We start from the raw sequence: 20811 nt of genomic DNA, 5'->3' as shown, positions 1-20811 counted from the left end.
GTTAATTGTTCTTGAGCTAAATTATTTGTATTATTTCTATATTTTAAAAATTGTCTGCAAGAGATTGTTCTAATAATAAGATTCGCCTTTGTACCTACCTTTTTATATCTATAATTTGATCTCTATTATATTTTTTAAGTGTAGTACAGTTTTTAAGTTTCAATAAATAATTAATAAATAAATTTCATTTTTCTTATTTCATATTCTGTCACAGAGTATAACGCAAATCATTTCACCAAAGATTTGGCACGATAAATTTTATATTAATCTCTTAGTCGAAATAAATTTCTCTAATCTCAAAATTAGTCTCAGGTGTATTTATAAACAAAGGTCGCAGTCCAAACTGTGAGTTTAGTGCCGGTGATGATCGCAGTTTGGAAGACATGTAGCTCATGTTACACAAACTTTGTACCGTTGAGGCACAACATACCTCAGCTTCTGCGCAGTTTTAATGCATCTCAGTTGAGACTACTCAATTGGTTAACCTGCTTAAAATCTTCTGAAATATTATAGAAGTCATTTGTGTGATATACCAAACTCATCTCATGCTTTAATTAATGTCATCTATACAGAACGATAAAATGTGAGTTCAACGACCAAGTATCATCTGAGATACAAAGTGGATTTTATATTATATCTTGTACATGTGACAAATATTTGTTTTCATACAAATGTTTGTCCATACGAGGAACATTAAATCCGCGATTTATAATACTTGAATTTGGTTTTTCCGAAAACACATTTGTGACAACTCCGTACTTAGATTCAAGTCATATTGTGATGTTATCTTTTTAGATAAATAAACTAAAACAACGTCAGTTTATACGATTGATCGAGCGGATGCTGATAACATTGTAGGTAATTGTGACAAGATCACAATTGGACAGAGTCCAACCGTTAAGGATATCGCTGACTGTCTGGCTGTTAGCTATTTCGGAATACAATGCGTTTATATGACGCATCCAGCACTCGAGCATTTGGTTCAAATGGATACCGTGTTATACTTGGCCTCATTTTATGGCATAAACACGAAAATTAACATCTGTCGCATATGTTTTAAATACTAAATATGTTAGTAAGAATTATTATGATGATAAATTCACATTGTTAGATATTTTGTAGAAAAATTAATATCTTGGATTGTGTCTTAAAGTTGTAAAGACAATTAACAATTTAATTATATAAACATCCAACAAGTATTTTACCAAGCACTAATTTTTCGATTTCACTTGTTATCATTTCATGTATTATAGGCATTTTCCTTTATATTTCACTAAAGAATAATTATAACTTTGTAAATATTTTTCATACTTATACATAGATAGATAGATACTCTTTTTTATTTCCTCCAAAAGATTACAAGTTTACTTACTGTTTCTTAATTAAGTACGTAACTCGTCCTCATTTTCTAATTCTGACATCATACTTTTTTCTGTTCAGAAAAACGATATTGTCTATTGTGTTTTCTTTCTTTTCATTTTCAATATGAATATTATGCAATTATCCATCAGCCTTTTTATCTATGTTAGTAATAATATGGCCTTCATTCAAATATGACCACATGATTAAATAAAGAGAACGGATACCTTACACCTACCTACCAAAAAAGTATAAATTTTGTTCGCTCTTTGTACACTTTGTTCAGTTTATTTGCTCATGTGGTATGACCAAAGAGTTCTAAAAATAGATCCATTGATCTGGAATGGTCGCAGATAAGTGGTACGACCAGACGTGGCTAGTCACATTTTTCTGCATTCATATTTATTAGGTACTAATAGTTCTTTCGATAATAATTCCTATTGATTTTTTTTTTATTATTAGCCAGTGCTTTATAGATCCTTTTTTATGAAATTATATCAATTTTGGGGTTTCTATACCATATACAAGTATATATGAGTATGTCTCATAGTTGCAATTTCGGTTTTTGTTTAAGTTCAATAACTGTAACCATTAAAAAAAATGTTAAATTAACTATTTATACTAACCTAAATTAGTATAAAAATAATAATAGCAATGCCAAATAATAGTATTCTTAAAAATAATACTAAAGTAAATAAATACTATTATTTGTTTAAATCTGAAACAAGGATATCTGCGGAAAATCAAAGTGACCATACATAGAATGATCCGTGATCTGAAATAACAGAGTTAACTACTTGACCGAAATATCGTCAACCGAGGAAGATTTTTTTATTTTGTTATTTGTATAGGTCTTCCACAAATATAATTATTTTTTATCCTAATCTTAAACGCAATAAAAGTCACGGACAGAGAAGATTTTATCAGTAATTGTGTCAAATGATATCTCATTATCTATTAATATTATCTTATCTGACTTATTTACGGAAACACAACATTGGTAAATTAAAATAATGTACTATAGTATATACAGAAGGGTTATGCAAAGATTTTAAATAGAAAAACAAAACCTTAAATTGATGTATCGAGAACTAATAGTGTAATAAATGTGTTTACGTTACAATTCTTATCTCGTGATGCAAATTGTCTGATTTCCACTAAATATATCTAAAAAGTGTAATTATTTTGCGGAAGTCCGTATAATTGGTTATTTATTTATTTATTATAATTTTATTTGGTTCCGTTACAATTAGTATGCATAAGACAAATAAAATTCGGTGCGAAGAAGAAGACCATTAGTAATAGGGGCTCTGTGACCTTTATCATCCTTGATCGATTTTCAATTATTTAATAAGGCTACACTCATATTGCGACACTAGTTTCACCTCTAAAGGTGGTATAATCAGGCGACTATTTGAACGAAGTTTGACAACCTTGTGTTGACTGTTAAGCATTCAGACTGTAACAGTCACTTCAAATTGGGAAGAATAGGTTCTAACGGGTTCATTACTAGGAATATACTGTGCCAGATGGATCTCCAATCGGTGGTCTATAAAAATATCATGATAAATTCTTGATAAATTCATTGCGTAGGTCTATCGCGTATCTACGATAGCGCTAGGTAACCAACCGTGAGGTTTTTTTTTAATGGATGATAATGGAATGGTTACCTCGCCTGCGCTAACGTTATAAGCTGGTGGGGCACCAGTGAGGGATGATAGGTGAGAATGAAAAGACAGGTCAGTTAGCCCATCGTAACGAATGCACCTAGAATTCAGCATAATGGTCTTCTGGGCACGTGGGGGTCGACCTGATAAGGTATATTACTAGCAATATGACTGGTAGTCCACATTACTAACAATCCCTCCTCCCTCCCAACCGAAAAAAAAATTGTAACTTATTTAAACTTATGGGCAGAAAGTTTAATTTTTGTCACTGACTTTGTGAGAAAGATACAAGACTAAACTTCAAATACCTTCTGTTTTGCAACGAATGCTGATCGTGAATTCTATAGTGAGTTATATATGAGTTATATAAATACATAACATAGTACACTATAAGTCTTAATGTTCACGTAATCTGAAGTTAATTATACACATGGCGATGTTTTTATGGCTATTCGACCTTTGCTATGTCAGTTTGTATAATATTAGAATTAGTAGAATGTACTTATAGAATAAATATGCTTTACTTCCTTCTATTTATATTTGATTATAACGTATAAATAATAAATTAATTATATGTTTTTCTTATACAATTTCCGACACAGTCATCTTCGACATTAAATCTAATTAAAGTTTTAGAATAATAGACAACGAATTTAATTTATTTAATAACTTGTTGATAGATAATATAAAGATAGATCATATTCATAGATTAAGATATCTATAATGTTAAATTTAATTGCTAGAATAAGTAAAACGTAACATGTAGTGTTAAAATTACAAGTGAATAGCAGTTATGCTATTCATTTGTAATTTCATCAACATCCAATCAACCTATATAATTCATTCACTGATAATCCGTACGATGTTTTTCGAACAAAATATTAAAAATGAAAGATGATATTGTATCCAGTATACAGGAATTTTTAAGTAACTTAGAAAAGAAAAACTTTCTTAATTATTTAAATGACGCAATCAATAGGTTTATTTACATTGAGTTCATACTCGTATTCTTATTACTGAAGCCAGCGTTTTTCTTTGGGCATGAGTATAATCCTGCTTATTGAGAAGCAAATTTAACTTTTTTTATACAACTTAGAATGGAAAGCAAGCTGAGGGCTCACTTGATGAAAGTGGTAAACCGTCGCCTATGGACATGAGCAGTACCATGGACATAACTGTATCGCTTATGATACCCCCCATGCCTTGCATTTCTAAAGACTGTTTCATATCTCTGTACCTTGTAAATTCACTGCCATCTCCCACTTTTCAAAACGAAACACAGCCATATAAACACAACTGCTTCACGGTAGTAACACGAATGAAAAATTCTACTTAGACAAACAATCTCACGTTTTAATTCAAATATCATTGCATCTATAAAACGTTTCGCCGTGAGGGAAGGGCTTATTTGTAATCTATTTAAAGCAATTTCATTGCTATCAATATACTATATGAATTCGACTCACATGCGGTTCCCCGTGATACCAATGTGAATTTATCCCGATGGGTCAACTGACTTAATATACTAATATATACAAATTGCATGTACCAATAACACAAGCGGGACTTCCTACAGTCTTATTTTCACCCATTAAAAAATATCTAGCCATTCAACGGTCACATCTAAAATCGTCGTTTAAAAACGGGACTTGCATTTATCTCGAAAAACGTTTGATGTCTGCAAATAAGTTTAATGCTGTTTGTTCTACAACAACCGTAAACAATGACTGTTGACTGAGCGATGTTAAAAATAAAAAACAAAACGCGTAGGTAGGTACTGTTATCAGCGGAACCTTGTAAAACGGGACCAAATTAAAATACTTAGTGTATTCGTATTTGCCTCTCCATGAAGTTAATAACTATTACTATTACCGAGATAATAACGTCATTGATGCAAATTAGATACAATCAAGGCTTCAGCGAATGACGACTCGGTTTGTACCTATTATAACGATAAATAGTTTGAACTGGTTTTTAAAACTTTAAATTTTATGAACTTTAATATTTATTGAAAAAAAAATGTGTAACTTGGAATTGCAAACATTCTAATGGTTCGCTTGATGAAAAGTAGCAATCGTTGTCTGATGAACATGTTGTACACATGAACTGTACAATGAACATCACAGAATATACTGTGACATGTAAGGTACTATAAACTCTTATATCATACATGAAAACTACTATAATCGTCAAGTATACAATGCGTTTATATGGGAGGGACAGAGATACACAAGCGGACGATTTTTATATTTAGACACCCTCTGGTAAGAGTAATATAAAATAATTGAAAAACAAAACGGCTATACTTTAGAATTATGTAGAAATGCAGCCTCTCTCAGTGTGTTCTACCGCTTATTCCATGGGTAGTGCTCAGAGGAATTTCATTCCCTTACTCCACCTTCCCTTTTCTGGTATCGCACCACGAGGATGGGCTAGCAACTGCACTCGAACACGGTAGACCGTCTGCGCTCACATACAAATTATATTGCCAACTCCGTGACAATTCAGTATAGTCTTTCCCGTAACATGTTTTCTTCGCCCCTTAACCTTCAAACATAGCATGAAAAAGCACTTAGTGAAGCGACATAGTGTAGCCATCCGTTGAAAGTAAAATATTCCCTTTTCGGTTAATCATATTTATGGACCATGTTGTGTCTGTTTTCGATCAAGATGGTGTGATCACATGTCGTGCCATAAAAAAAAGAACAAAATTTGAAATGAAAGTGCATTGGATGGGTAACATAGATATGAATAAGGTATTCATTTCACAAAAATCATCAACCTCATATTATAATATCTCTTTATCTCTGATTATAGATTATAAAATATAGTAAAACCCTTCAATATACAGCGTCATCTACCTCCAAACTAAATAAAGATTATGGATACCAGACAGTTGGTAGACTTAAATAATATTTTTTGTAAATACATACAAATAATTATACAGAATTTACACCAATAATTGCGTTTAATGGTAAAATGAACAATTATTCAGTTACTAGAGACATTGCTTATAATGAAGGTCATTTGGCCAACACACCTGCTCCAACTGTGTTAGGTATAGGTATCGTTTGTTATAAAATGGCCTATTTTTTTTCATACATATGTATTTTATAAAGTATTTAAAATGATTGTATGTACATTTTCATGTATTAAAAATGTGAAAGTGATTTTTTTTACACTTCTCAGTCCCTAATGACTCGATCCATCATCATAAAGTTCATCATACCTACTTATATTATTTGTCACAGAAAATATATGCACATATAAGCTTATTATCCTAATCAATCTATAAATTATTTATTTTATATTTATTTATTTTATATTATTTATTTTTTATTTATTTACCCCATTACAAAAAAAAGTCGGGCACAAAAGGACTTAATACTGTTATAGCATTCTCTCCTAGTCAACCTAATTGTCAATTGGCAAAATAAAAATATAATAATGCTTGAAAAAAAATTTAAATTGTTGCAGATAAACAATTATACGTACATATCCATATATATGCAATATCCATATATATATATATATATGCAATGGAGAACTACTGCACATTATGATTATATAAATACATGAACACATTAAACAAATATTACTTGCATATACAGGTTATGCGAATGAAATCGCGGGAAAAGTTAGTATGATATAAAACTCATTGGCATACTTCGAGATTTGAACTTCTGACCTCACGATTGCAGGGCTATATAGACTCTAACCTTAAGCTACCAAGCTAATAAACAAACAAAATTTATGTTGACGAGAATAAACAGTTCTGTAAATCTTGTTTTTAGTTATAATTAATTCCTTGAATTGCGACTTGTTATTGAGATTATAATGTAAACAAACATATTATAAAATACAGGTTGAAGTTGATAGTACCCATTTAAGGACACTCCCTTAAACCACTGTTTAGCAGTGAAATTGAAAAATGAATCGAAAACCAACAAAAACTTTTAAACATACTTCCTACACAACAACACGTTCTGATGTTAAGTTAATATAGAAAGCCTTAATTTGTACAGTGTTTGAACTTGTTTCTTTGAGAATAATGTTATTAAATATTTTGATGTAAATTTGTATATTAGAATTTCTTAATAAGTAACGTGGCAGAATTTAATAAAAATAAAAATCCCTGATTCGTTCGCCTATTTCAGCACCAAATTTGTTAGTGATTGTAACTGTATTTATTGTAGTATAATTATTTAAGTTTTTAAAATAAAAGATATATTCTCGTAAAATGGAAGTCGGTATATATTTTTATTGAAATTTATATTATCATATGTAATAAAAAAAACTATTCATATATAATTATACTACAGAATAATCCGTTAATCAATTAAGAAAGAATGAAATTTAATAATTAAATCGCCACCTACCTATTTATGCTTTAATTCCTTCTACCTAAAGGCTGTTTGGAAGAGATTGCTTAGCAATAAGACCGCATTTTGTACTACACTATACGTACTAAAAATTGTTCAACAAATCCTGTTATGTTGGTGCAATAAAGTGTTAAATAAATAATAAATAAATCAATATTTAGTTATACTCGACAGAAAGTTCTTATATGACCAAATTATAAAGGTTCTTTAGTGTCATTTAGGTACAAAACTCTTGATGCTACTTACAGTTAGTCATACGAGTATGCAATTTTTTTTAATAACTCAATCTTAATTTTATGGTTATGTTCTTCAATAATTTTAATTTTAGCAACTTAATGTAAATTTTATGGTAGTGTTTCTTTAATGTCGCACTTCTGATAAGTAAAAGAGGAAAGCTGTAAAATTCAACACGTGTCGGTTCGGCTTTGTAATTACAGGATTTTTTATCTTATTACTCAGAGCCAGCTTTTAAGTGAGGTTATAAATGGATCACGGTTTTATGTTTTTTTTTCTGTTAATATCATAATTATTATCATATAATCAATATTATCATAAAATCTTAAGTAGATTTTTTTTGCAAAGGAAATTACATTATCGAAGTTGTTAATATGTTATTAAAACAATTTGGACTTTATTGATAGTGTCCGACCGAGACTACTCTTTACGGTCGAAACCGAAACCCATAATCTAATTTTAGATTCGACCTCAATTTCGACCGAATCTATGACGGAAGCTGCCATATACGGTAATATTTTTGTGGTAAGAAAAATAGTCAATTACAGACTGTTTTTATTAAGTCTCTGATATTTGAATTAATCATTAATATAACATATTTGAAACACACAACTTGTTTGAAATAAATTATTTGTAGTTTTCGAAATAAGAAGTTAATTTGAATTTACTACCTACTTTTTTTTTAAATATTATTTAGAAATAATACAAAATAAAAGTCACAGGTAAGGCAAAATGACGCTTCGTCATTGGTAGCTCATTGCACCGAGCACGTCCGATCGCAGCGCAAAATCACTCAGATTATTTCGGTTTCGGCCGAGTTTCAAATGGATAGAAATCTGTGTTTTTTACCAAAATTAGGCCGAAACCGAAAGTTTGGTCGGACACTATGTATTGTAAATCATTATTTTTATTTAATACTAATATAAAATAGTTAAAAAGTATCAAAATATCAAATGCAATCCTATAATCTATGATGTTTAGACTGCGATATTTTATGAATGATGTTTGAAATTTTACCAAAGTTAAAAAAATATTTGACATTATGTAAGATCTCTCTAACGACTCTTCATTCATCGAGATCTAAGGATAGGAAAGTTTAAAATTCTAATAATTGTGTTCAGAGGGATTATTAAACCTACTGTTGAATCTCACCACTGTATAAGCCGCCACAAGTTAAAGTTTTATCCCGATCATCTAGATGAATGGCGGTCCTCCACCGTGTGTTTCTATAGATATTTTCTTTTACGTATAGCTAAAGTACGAAACCAATGCTCAGCAACAGTATTTTCGAACAGATATGACATTGAAACGTTCAAGAGCATATGCCCTCTTAAAAGACTAGCAACACACTTGCAATTTCTCTAATGTTACGGGTGCCTGTGAGCGGCGGTCATCACTTACCATCAGGTGAGCCGCGTGCTCTTTTATACAATTGCTTTTATGTTATTAAAAAAGATCATAAAGATCCAAAAATATTCTAAAGTGATAATCATCACTGCTTTGAAACTATAAATATACGCCATTTGATATAAATGTAAATTGATGTACTCACATCATTTATGAATTTGAGATAAGTCTGTAATTCTGAACTATTAACCGATATTCTGTAACTTTGTCTTTATAAATAATTGGTATTCTTTAGTACATAATTGCAAGTTTGGGGCAGTCTAAGCATAGGCCTTTTAAATAGACCAGCCCGTCAAAACAAGTGGCATATAAATGGACAGATATATTAACGACGCCGTACGTATGAGATAGAACGAGACAGAAAGTTCCTTGTTCTTTCTTGTGATCACGGTAACGAAAACGTGTTAGTTTTAGTTATCTACAATAGATTCGTTTACTACTTGTCTAGGGGGCAAGGTCTAATAACAAACAGCATTTGTTGACCGCGGTTAGAAATCTAATGCGTATTTGTCCATCAGTATGTATATCAATAATTTACTTGTAGGTCATACATATATGTATGTCTGTTGAAATATTTATTCAAGATATTGGACCAGCTAATCATACTTAGCAAGCAAACAGAGGTATTTTATAATATTCGATTTTTCATTGACAATAAATATTGTAATATATGTATATGTGCGTACGTAATGATATTACGTGCCTTTATTATAATATGAAGTTCAAACCATTGGCCACTTTATTATATATCTGACAAATAGTTTGTGATAGTCGAAAATTTCACAATATTTGCTGTCAATTTTAATTAATTATAAGCTTTTATTTAACTTGCTATGTATGTAAGTGTCATTGCACAAAATTTGGAATCTATTTGTTTACTACTTGAAGATCTAAAATTTGGTACACTTTTGTAAGTTCAGTGATATTTTCGAGCTGGTCTGATGATGAAGACTGAATATGGTCGTTATAATTAGTCAAGTACGCTTAATAAATTCATAGTATTTAAGCTCTTTGGCTCTTGACAAAAACTACAGTTTTTGGTGGAGTAGCCGGAATCTGTTGATGAAAATAAATATTTTTATAAAAGACAATTTTTTAACACGCTGCGAATTAATCAATAACGATTAGCAAGCGATGGTTAGTTCTGCTTCTGCAAAGCGATTTAGAAACTAAAATTACTACTATAAATTAGTTCTATCTATTTCCACTTAATTATTAATGATGCTATTTGTCAGAAAAAGCGATTAGGAAGCAGTCATGGTAAGTAATAATAATATTTTTTATATTTAGCAATCGCTCAAGAAGTGATTACGCATTGTGCAGGCCAGCCGTTTTGTGTTCTTTTTTTTATTCGACATATTTATCATAATATGACATAAAGCTTGATGTATTCCGTAATCTATAAATGTAGTATACTACTCAACAATTTTGATATACAAAAATTGTTTATTAAATATGTCAAGTAAGAAAAAACCAGCGTACACTGTTAGTTCAACCATGTAAAATAGTACATATTAATAGCTGTTTTACTTCTGAGAAATTACAGTCCTTGGTATTCTATTTAGCAATAGCTTCTTTGAATTCTTTTTGTTTTGCAAATAATGTGTTTCGTAGTGAATACTTTTGAATATTTTAGTTAACAAGTACAGTTATCTCCTAAGTGCACGTACAGCCTGCATAATATACAAGTGCAAGAATTTTAATATTTTTTTTAACAACTGTCGGCATAAATTTTAAAGCGGAGAATCGTGTTCAAATTAATACGTATACATATAATAAAATCGTAACTGGTCGCTGTCTGTACATGGAAGATAAATAAGATACTATATATTATAAGGGGTTTTTGTGATTATTGATTTTCAAAACTTCTTCTCGTGCGTAGCCGTATTAGATTGCTAGTTTATAATATATTTTATGCTACTTTTTTTTTTAATAATAATCTACTTCGTGGAATTTTTTTATAACAGATTCTACGAAACTATGAATGTAGAAAAGCTACGTGGGGATCGATAGAGTACATTGATACGAAAGAGACCACACTGATTCCCATTACTAAGACATTCCTTTACTCCCCCCTTTAAGTTTAAATTAGATAACACTGTTTAAAAGTTTCAAATTTTATTTATAATTTAGCTTACCTTTTGTGAGTGGAAAAGTATTGTATAAGGTGGGTAATATGGATTAACTATCTAATGTGTTATTTCTTTTTATAAGTCACAGAAAGCCTTCAATATCAATTAGGCCGCCAGCTTGCTTTCTGTTTCTACTTGTAGGTAGATAAAAAAAAAACTCGTTACAATTTTATTACATCTACAGATTATTATCACAGACCAATTTAATTCCGTAGCTGGCGCTAAATAACATAGATTTATGGCCTCATCGGAAGACAGCCCGATAGCCAAGAGTAACCCATGATATTAGTTCATTGGCATATTGCCACGAATTGCACGTGTTACGAGAAGTGATCCGTGATGACACACGGACTTACGGTATTTTTTTTTATAAAACTTTCCTAATGTTAATTCCAAGGTAGAAAATTTTAATGCGTTGTTGATTGCTGAGTTTATGATGCGGGTATTTGTACGAGTTTACATGTCCCACACATATACTATAGGATATTAAAATAATTGAGACTTAAATAAAGATAAAAATATAATGATTTAAAACTATTTGTCTTCTCTCAAAGAAAGATACAGTATGATTACATAATATATATACACAGAAAACATTATCATGAAATGCAAGGTAAAGAGGAAACGATGTAGATTGTTCTTTACATCCTGGATAGCAGATACGAGTATGAAAACCTTTAAATACTGTAATTATTAGGTATAATATTAATATAGGCAAAGAAAAAAGTAAAAGTATCAACCTTTATCATTATTATTATTATTTATCATGCTAATATTGTATATCAAATTCAAATTTACCATTAATTCCCAGGAAAAAATAACAAAACATCACGTTATAGTTGAAATATAAAAACCAAGCAATGGTTAAATGAAACTATTATAACTTTGTATTAAAGTATCATAAGAAAATCAGAACTATTTAATTAATACAGATATATAACATAAAATATACAAGAACATACAATTGAATTGATAACGTCTGCCTTTTCGAAATTAATTGAAAATAGTAGCAGCAGAAAAAAAAAGTTCATAAATTAAATCCTGATTATTAAAAAAACACACCCTGAAAATTATAAAAAATATCTTATCTGCATAAACAACTCCCTTGCTAACAAGTTGTTAAACTAAGCGCTGTATCTATTGTTCAAGTGCAACAAAGAATATATAAATACAATTTACACGTAATATATTTAATTCAAAGTGTTGTTTAGTGAATAGCCGTGGTCGTATGCTACCTACCGTAAAAAAAAAACAATAATTCTAAATAATAAATTCGTATGAGATTCTAGTTTTTAACTATAACATTTGAAACGGAGATAATACTTTTAACATGCAATGAGAGGATTTTAGAATAGAAAACTACAGAATAGATTAAGAGACAGACATTAGCAAAATATATTTTAATGTAAAAACAATATGTTAGAAAAATATATAAATTTCGAATGACAATAAGAATATAAAAATGTAGCAAGGAGTTCGCTACAACACTGTTTTGTCACTTTTCTTCAAACTAAGAATTTAGTATAAAAGAATAAGATAAAACAATTCAATAGTAAAATAAGTTTATGAGAAGTGTGGCGTTTTTATAAATAAGGGGACAACAGTAGTAAGAGATTATAAGCTTTAGGGCAATTCATCACGATATACATTTAAAGGATCACATATATGAATGGCATACTAATGGCAAATCATTTTTTTTCTATACCACGAAGGTGGCAAACAAGCATACAGTCCGTCTGATGGTAAACGGTTCTTGTAGTCTATGAACGGTTACAAGCCTGCGGGAGAAAATTCCTTTGAAACCGCGATATATTAGTAACAAAACTAGGAATTCACTTACTTGATTATAACATGTATAAAATAATGTTACAATACAACGTTTTTACAACAAGTCAAGAATATATTAATGCCCGAAACTATAGTCCGTTTTAGTTGCCATGCGAAATCAACGTGCATAGAATACCCGATTTGTATGCGTAATGTAACCATATTCTAGCTAATAAATATCCGTACAAGTACAGTTATGTTCGAGGAATGTGTTTAAATGAAAATGCTTGAAATATTAATCCTAACTGTAGGTATTTTATTTATTTAACACTTTATTGCACCAACGTAACAGGATTTGTTGAACAATTTTCAATACGTATAGTGTAGTGCAAAAGGCGGTCTTATTGCTAAGCAATCTCTTCCAGACAACCTTTAGGTAGAAGGAATTAAAGCATAAATAGGTGGTAGGTGACGCGTTAAAAAGAATAGATCTGTAAAAAAATAATGTCTGTGATAGCATAGTCATATACACATACATCCAAATATATACATATATATACATACACACACATATATAAATATATATACATACATACACATATACATACATATATACGCATAAATACATACAAATATACCACACTAACACACATATATATAACACACATAAAACTGAAAATACGTAGGGCTAAGTGACTATAAGAATAGGCAGTGGGATTTAACTAGGTTTTTAAAAATGGGCAACGATTGAGCGTACGAACTGCTTGCACGGAAAAGGATTTGGAGTAGAAAGAGGAAGAATGAGTAGGAATTATGAGTTGGAGGTTGTTAGTACTACGTAAAGAATAGGAATTGCTCTCTCCAAGAAGTATATATGTATTAGAGTACTCAAAAATATCTGTACGTTATAAAATTGTAAATGATATTTTTAGATTTTATATGTATTATGCATCTAGCTAGATGGAGAGTTCGGTGGCAAATGAAGGAGTTAAGATTACGTTCAACAAAATAAACCGACTTCAATTATAGCAAAACCAATTATTTTAATTTAAAAATACAACTGCTAAACCGATTTCGACAAAAATTCTATAGGACCAATGCCTAAGTATACTATTTCAAACATAAAAATATATTTTTGGATCCGGTTAACTGACAGAGTTATGTAATAACAAATTTAAAAAAAAAGGAAAACCGAATGAGAACTTCAATCTTTTTGAAATCGTTTAAAAAGTTCTAAAAAACGTTCTGCCAACTGTTGGATAATGCGTAGTTTTTTATTAATTAAAATAAAGAATAATAATATATTTGGTATCACTATTAAAGCACACACTAATGAGTCTCGTATGTAAATCTACATGGGGTTTATATACAAATTCACTAACAATAAAAAAGAGCGTTTATAAAGACGATAGACGGAATAGATAGGTATAATATATTCACGGAATTACAAACTGAAAATGCAATGACAGAGGTGACACTAAAAAACAATTACACTACTGTGTTTGTAATGTATGCATCGGCAAGAAATTTTAGTTAAAAAATAGTAGATATTTATGTATTTGTTGTTAATTCATAAAAAATAAAGCTTTTAGTAAAGATGATTTTCTCTGATCCACACCATCCACATAGACTATAATGATTAATATATAATCTGAATAGGTATGTAGGTATTGTTATACATTATGAACACAATAAACTATAAATATTAATTATGCTATATGTAGTATAAGTTAATCTAATTTTAAAATTTATTTATAGATTTATTGTTTCCTTATTTGAATTGTGGTTTATTTATCAAATATAAAGTTTATTTAGCAGTATTCTCAAATCATTTTATTATTATTTTAAATACAACTTAGTTTTCACTTCATTTAATTGTTATATTCTATAAGCTTTAATAATGATAAGTGAAATGAAATTATTTCGATTAGAGAAAACTAAAGTTCCTATAGATTTTAGCACACTTACTCTAGTTCAACGCCACAACCTTAAGGAAATGGTGATGGGCTAGTGAAATTTAAGTGAGATTAGAGAATAACATTAGATCTACTCTCTATTATGATTTGTAAGAATGAACAGACAACTAATATCTGAGGACATAATTTTTAAGATAAAACAATGAACAAAATATATTTATTTAAACATAGATATGACTACTTAAAATGTACATGATACCTAGAAAGCATTACCTACTATTACTAAACTACGAATACAATATACTAAAGTAAATTGTTTGATTACATAATTGTCTAATGATATGGTATCTATAGCATACCAGGAAGCAATAAAAGGATATTTTTAGAAACAGACATGAACCCGAGCGGTTTCGAATTTGTTTGACATTTATTTATTTAAATGGAAAATCCTAATTTACAATTCCACAACAAAACAACCATTGTTTGAATAATATTAGATGCAAAAATATGTAATTTATTTACTTATGTAAAGTAACTAAAGATTTGTGTACCTATTTAGCTGCGTACTATATAATTCAGTAGAATAATTAAATTTTGTACTATAACCTTACTTGAGTATTTTAATGAAATATATGGTTAATACATAATATTTTCTAGTACTATTCGAAAATATATTCGTTAGAGTAATTACTAAACTTGTCCCGATAGTGTTTGTCACAATATAGTAACCATTATAGTTGTCATTTCAGCGGACACTCTGACTTCAAGAAGTTATTCAAATGCAACGTAATTAAATATAAGCTTGTTATAGCTCTAATACACAATTTTGATGAATTTTATTGTGTAATATAAGCAACTGGATTAACGTAATTTCGTAAAATGAAAGTGTTCAAGTATCATTTAATTAAATCGTTTAATCAAAATGCTACCCAACGTTGCAATCTACAACTGAATCGTTTCTTATAAAACGTAATGGAGTTAATGTTAGAAAACGATTGAAGAATGATAAACGTTATGTTAATACGTCTCAAATTTAAACGATTTCTCCCTTGAATAATCGGTACTCTTTAAGGATAAAAATAGTTTTACAATTCAAATTCATAAACCAAGGTATTCGGATGTTTAAATTCATCTTGACTCGTATTAGAGTTTATTATTTGAATATATAAGGTAAACTGGTAAGAACACCGTCCGATGTTATGACCGCCAAATGTACATAGAATTTTACTGTGTATAAAGTTTAAATAAATAAATAATACATGTACTAGGACTGGAGTCTCAATTTCAAATTGATTGACATTTACTGCATTATTCCAAATAACTGGATAATGAAGATTTGTAATACGTACCTCTCAAATCTCAAAATATCCTTTAAATTATTTTAGAAAAGTTTGTTAGTAAAAAATATAGGTACGTAACTATCTTCTAAGTAAGGACAAATATTCAAATTTTAGTATTACAATTGGTTACGTTATACCTATTAAGTAATATGCGATATTATGCACCATTAAATATAATACAGCTATTTGCACTCAATACACGGCAGTACCTCGAAAAGTTGCTATTTACCCAAGTCACGCGTCCTGACTAAGGAATACTTCTCAAGTTTTGCATATTTGCATTATTCATATGGTATATCGACCTGTACTAGTATTCCAAGTAAAATTAAACTGTTTCAATTCTTAACAGCAAAAAAATGTAATGTGTTTCAAGAATACTAGATTATGTAGGAATACTTTGCCAAAAGAATATTTGAGACCGAATATTCGTTAAATAAATGGCTAATAAAGAAGTCAAGCAATGTTTTCTGATCTATTTTTATTTAACAACATTTCAATAACAAACCTTGAAACCTTGGTATCGAATACAGACAGTATATTTTCAAATTCAATATCAAAAGTCAATGCAATGAAGACCTTAAATAGTGACCTGCGAGAAAGTATTTATAAACAACAAATGTGGTGACTGAACTTCAAGGCGAAGTGCATCAATCTCAAAATAGAAATTATCTTATTAGTAAAACAGCTAAGCAACGGCTTGCTATTTCTGGACCAAACGTATTTTTGTTATACGATAAAAGACTTCTTCGCAATAAAATTATATATTATTCCGAGCAACACAAATATATGATAGATTAAGTGTTATGTATCATCTTCTAATATTTCCAAATCAAGTAAATTAACCCTTCTTTGCATTATAGTTAAAATTTCCATCATAACATTGAATGCCCAAAAATTATATAAAAGACCAAGTTCACTTTAAGTTGATCGTGTCTGGATACCTTTTTAATGTCCATTGCAAAAAATAAAACATAGCTGTCAAATTTATTTTTGTAACCATTTTTCCTTTAATTTTGAACATGTATTATATCACCTTGATTTATTTCACCACAAAAAAAAAATCATTCAAAGAAGATTTAAGTATTCGTAATACAAACAAATTTTATTTATTAATTTAAAATGCCCTAACTCTCTCCAATTTAGTAAGTTTTGTAAAATTTTTAAAACTTATGTTTAGTTACTTAATAATCATTATTCTTTGACGATAATATAAATTTGAATGTTATGAAAGAAAAATTATTTGATATTTGCATATCTTTACTAGAATATTAAATACGTTAAATGTATTAATTTTAATTTTAAAATCTTTTTTTTTTTTTTTAATCATGATCGTACGTCTCTCCAGAAACCTAAAGTTCATTGCTTATGTTAGATATTTAATGGTGTCAGTCACCATATGAACAATATGAACGAGAAACAACAAAAATAGTTTGTCTATATCCGTACATATCTAAATAATAGTTTCCAATATTTCGTCTATAATATTAAAGATCGATAGAAGTAGAAAAATATCAGAAAGAGATTATACACGAGAACCAACATTTTCAATCACCACTTTTTTTTACCAATCATCCAACGGACATGTCTAGACAGAGAATTGCGTTTCGAATTACAATTTAATTATTCAGGGCATACCAAAGACGTTGCATGATTGGTTTTAGCTTATACAATGCATCAATATTAAATAAAATAATACAAAAACGGGAATATATCTCCTATTGATATGATTTCTTAACAGATTTCAGAAAACAGACCATTTTCAATCATTTTAAATATTTCTTTGTTCCAAATTATATATATATATATATATATATATATATATATATATATATATATATATATATATATATATATATATATATATATATATATATATATATATATATATTAATCTAACACTGGAAACTTTATTATATACTTGATCAATAGTATGAGTTAAATGTAACAACACTATTAACTTCATAATAAAGTTATTTTGTAAAGTCGTTTAGCAGCAAAGTAACATTATTTTAGAACTAAGACGAACAATATTAATATTCTAATGTCGATCTTACAAGTTATTCTGCTAGTCTGGTACTTTAAATTCTAATAATAGAGTTACTTCAGAGGAAATATTATAATTGTTTTGGTCAGGAATAATTGTATAAAGCCTCATACACCTACGTGAGTTGTTTTGTTAAATCGAGCGTTTAAGATTATTTTTAGATATCTATATAATTACCTATAGTTAAACGAAATATTACCTTAACTTGTAATTACTCTATTACTTAATTTAATCTTTATATTCCACATTTTATATTACATATTGTAGTCTCTTTTTAAGTATATTTCACCAAACTTTGTACAAAAGACGATTGCTTGGGTACTTCTGTCTCATTCGTGTTTCAACCGTGAAGCAATTGTGTTTGCATGGCTGTGTTTCGGTTTGAAGGGTGGGATATGGCATGAATTTACTGGGTACAAAGAAATAACATCTGAGTCCTCAGGAATGGCAACGCATGGGGGGTATCATGGGCGAAACAGTATACTCTGTTATGTCCATGGTACTGCTCATGTCTATAGGCGACGGTTACCACTTTCCATCAGGTGAGCCGTCAGCTTGTTTGCCATTCTAAGTTGTATAAAAAAATACTCATATTTAAAAATCTCTGACTTTACGGTCACCATTGGAAATACCTAAATTTGTGCGGACTTAATGTTGCTAATATTTACCACAGAACACCTAATAATATACTAGTAAGTACTATTAACATTGTGATATCTACCATAACAGCTGTTTTCGTAATTATCTGTTACATACGTACATAGGTAGATATGTTAATATATACTTGGAAGTTTTCCATACAAAAATTCTATGTTATTTACTAGATATAATGCGTGACATATATCTAAATACCAACTAATTCACATCAGTTTTTTTCATGCAGCCCTATATCTAAATTTCTCTATTATATTAGATACCGATAACGACTGACTTTGGTAAAATATTTAGCTGATGACGTCAAGATAAAAGTAAATAGATATATAGTTATCGATCTCACAGTGAGATTGATACAAATAAGTACTTATCTATCTGCCTAAAATAATAATATAACATCGTTATTATTTGCCAGATTATAATTATCTTATTAATTTTGTTTATTATCTATAAGGTATCTACAACAAACATTACATTGAAGATTAGGAAACCTTGAAATAACGTTAAGGTTTTTAATTGTGTCGAATCACTTAACATTAATAGCAAAAAATTGCATTTATTTAACGTTATCAAATATTTTATCAATTTAATATTATATAAATAGATAACATTCATGGCTGTTACTGGTACTAAGTGAATAAATGTATATCACTAGGTAGTACCAGTAGTTTCATCACCGACTTTTAATTAATCAAAACAACAGGTAGCTAGTTGTAGGAACTAATCGAAGAAGGTAAACTACCTACACTTTATTTTTTATTCGTGTTACCGCGGCTAACTACTTAATGTTTTTGTTACTATGACACTCGTACTTTTAACCAAAACATGAACAATGAGGGACTATAGTAAGTAAACATACTTGATCCTGCGTCAAATAATAGACATCAGCAGAGCTTAAACTACAAGTAAACTGTTGATTAACCGCCATTACTGTGCGTTCTATTTTTAGATTCCGCACAGAGATCACGTCTTTGTCTGCTGTAATGTAAATGACTATCAAACGTTCATGTCCCCGCTTGACAAGCCGGCGAGCAAGCGATCAAAACATCACATTACATAACCTTAAAATACATCAATGTAACGTAAACACATTACTTACCGAGTTCATTACACGATGTATTCCACATTTTGACAGTCATTTTCGAGTTGCACTAAGAAAATAGTAATATAACAACATTCACTATAAGGTTATAAAGAATGGTTGGTCACGTCACGTCATTTTGACAGGTGTGACGTTGTCACTACCATCTTACGCGGTCGGGACACGCGCGATTTATCCTGGCGTTATGGTTTTGTCTTTTAACAAATGGCATAGTTTGGGGATTGAAGCAAGAAGAGCAGAACTCGTCTCGGCTACTTGCGGCCAATGAACGGCGCGGACCGATGAGCCAAGGTCACTGGAAGCAGAACTGACAGCGCGGGACGGCTAATAGAGGGCAGCACAACGCGCGAACGATAAATACGAGTTGCTTGTGTGCGACCCGTACGGCAACTAAACTAACAGAAATATTGTACGCTCAAGATGCGTCGATAAGCGGTATATGGTATAAATAAAAACGCGCTGCTGTGTGAATATGAATGAATGACTAAACAACAGAATGTATGTACATTGGCTCTATATTATAATTAATAATAATATATTTATTCTATGTTGAGTTTTTACAAAACTACAGATTTTTAACTCTTAACCTACTCGGATTTTATAAATTTTGCACTAACTGAAATCCTTATGTATTTTTAGTACTTTAAAATTCGATATAAAACACTGCTCAAACGGTCCCTAATAGTTATTTTTGCAAACAATGACATATCCAATGAAACTTGAACAGATGGTAACCCTACACTTAGTCCTGGCAATTTGGTATTTAAAGTATGACAGACCTTCCCGTATTTTTTGCTTACTTTTTAC

General features: G+C 29.8%; 1 protein-coding gene across 1 annotated transcript in view; it reads right to left on the bottom strand.

Moving 5' to 3' along the window:
• The window catches only part of LOC113516069 (cGMP-dependent protein kinase, isozyme 2 forms cD4/T1/T3A/T3B), a 146347-nt gene extending 125945 nt beyond the window's left edge, over positions 1-20402 (bottom strand). The window contains exon 1 of the mRNA XM_026900417.3: positions 20002-20402. The gene's annotated coding sequence lies outside the window, so the exon portion shown is untranslated. The remainder of the gene's footprint in view (positions 1-20001) is intronic.
• Positions 20403-20811: the final 409 nt, after the last annotated feature.

This window comes from Galleria mellonella, unplaced genomic scaffold (genome assembly GCF_026898425.1).
Source record: "Galleria mellonella isolate WM207_F2 unplaced genomic scaffold, CSIRO_AGI_GalMel_v1 utg74, whole genome shotgun sequence".
In the NCBI taxonomy this organism is placed as follows: Eukaryota; Metazoa; Arthropoda; class Insecta; order Lepidoptera; family Pyralidae; genus Galleria; species Galleria mellonella.
The sequence above is the reverse complement of the archived record's forward strand: the minus strand, read 5'-3'. Positions and strand labels throughout refer to the sequence as shown.